Genomic DNA, 2111 nt, shown 5'->3' with positions numbered 1-2111 from the left:
AAAGTCTCTTACCCTTGGCATGGCGCAGTCATGGCTTTCTCTGCCTGTTGCTCTCTACTACAAGAAGATGCTTCTTTGATGGGGTTCGTGTGCTACCTTGACCTATGGGCAAAGCACTTAGGAGTCATTTTATTGCTGTGTACTTTTAGGAAAATGATAGTAAGTTTTTTTTTCTCATAAGCCCCTTACCTATCTAAAAATCAGATTTTTGGCCTCTTTATTAGTGTCATGTATGGCCAGAATCTAAGCTTTAGAAAATGGTTGCTTACCCCATAGCATTTGTGCTCCTGTTGCTCCAGTAGATGTGACAGGTCAGGCTCTTGTTGCAAGTTTCAGGCTCTACAGCTTGGTGAAATTAGTGAATACTTTTCTCCATCTGTAGTGTGCCTTCCAGTACCACAGATGTTAGTCAGTAGGTGTGAAGCTTCAATGACATGAACTGTATCTTCAAAATCAAGACAGTTGCTGTTGCCGCTACTGCTCTGCCGCCACCATAATAACTGTGCTGCCCGCCCTGGAGCAGACCCTGGGCCCTCCTGCCCGTGTTCAGATTTTTAAATAATACAATGTCTAATAGTTATGAAGATCACATGGCGAAAGACTGTTACAGGGCACAGGGCTATGGCTTTGTGAACTACGTGACTGTAAAAGACTCAGAGAGAGGAATCAGCACACTGAACGGTTTGAGACTCCATTCCAAAACCATTAAGGTGTCATGTGCTCACCCAAGCTCAGAGGTCATCAAAGATTCCAACTTGCACATCAGTGGGCTCCCAAGGACCATGACTGAGAAGGATGTGGAAGACATGTTTTCTTGGTTTGGGTGAATCATCAGCTCCAGGGTCCTTGTAGATTAGACCACAGGTTTGTCCAGAGGAGTTGCCTTTATTCAGTTTGACAAACAGTCTGAAGCAGAAGAGAAAATTACCAGTTTCAATGGTCATAACCCCCCAGGTTCCTCTGAGCCCATCACAGTGAAGTTTGCAGCCAATCCCAAACAGAACTAAAACATGGCAGCTGTACCACTAGCCTGGTAGGAGGTTTGGAGGCCCTGTGCAACACCAGACACAGAGATTCAGGTTCTCCCTTATGGGTGTAGATCACATGAGTGGGATTTCTGGAGTCAATGTCCCCGGCAATGCTTCCTCGGGCTGGCGCATCTTCATCTACAACCTTGGGCAAGATGCTGATGAGGAACCGCTGGCAGATGTTTGGCCCCTTTGGTGTAGTAACCAATGTGATTTCAACACCAACAAATGCGAAGGGTTTGGTTTTGTGACCATGACAAACCGTGAAGAAGCTTCAATGGCCATAGCAAGTCTGAAGGGTCACCGCCTGGGGGACCAAATTTTACCGCTTTCCTTCAAAACCAACAAGTCCCACAAATAACTCGCTCATGCTTTTTTCTTTCTTTCTTTCCTTTTCCTTTTCTTTCTTTCTTTTTTGTACAGAATAGATAAGAGTGAAGAAGTTGAAACTTAAAAAAAAGAAAAACAAAACAAAACAAAGAAACCCCAAACAACAACAACAACAACAACAAAACCCAAGGCTTTATCTTGAGGCTTAGACAGTAATCAATAGGTTTTGTAAGAGCATGTAATGCTTGGGGGGAATCTATAGTCAATGACTCAAGAACGTAACTCATTTCTGGCACTGAAGGTTTTACTTGGTGGAATAAGATGTCTAGTTTGGTTACTGTCTACCCCATTATGTGGCAGCTCCATTGAAGTTTTTCTTTTATTTATGTATGCATTTCACGGTGCTTTTGCAGTAGTAAGCTTCTGCCTGACTTTTCAAAAGGCCTTTGGTATTAGTTGCCTTCCCCGTCTTTCCTCACTTACCCCGATCTTGCGACTCCCTCCCCATTTAACTCTCCTATTTTAGTTTCCCCTTTATGTTCTTTAATAAAACTCCATTTTCCCTCCCTTGATGATCCCTTTCTACTCTCTAGTTCCTTACTAGGCAACTAACCTATGGGGTTATAAGGATTGAAACACACATATAAAAAGGTTGAAAGATAACATCCACATGTAAGAGACAACATACAACTATGCTTTCCCATTTAGGTTTTGGTTAAGGAGGCTATTCTTGTACTTGTGAGGTAAGACACA

General features: G+C 43.0%; 1 pseudogene across 1 annotated transcript; it reads left to right on the top strand.

Annotated features, from left to right (window-relative positions):
* Positions 1 to 590: 590 nt before the first annotated feature.
* LOC308432584 (ELAV-like protein 1) lies at positions 591 to 1389 on the top strand (annotated as a pseudogene). Its single transcript has one exon. The product of its transcript is annotated as an ELAV-like protein 1 (transcript).
* Positions 1390 to 2111: the final 722 nt, after the last annotated feature.

The sequence above is a fragment of the Micromys minutus genome (assembly GCF_963924665.1).
Source record: "Micromys minutus genome assembly, chromosome: 18".
Lineage (NCBI taxonomy): Eukaryota > Metazoa > Chordata > Mammalia > Rodentia > Muridae > Micromys > Micromys minutus.
Note: the sequence above shows the minus strand (reverse complement) of the source record. Positions and strands in the feature narration are given on the sequence as shown.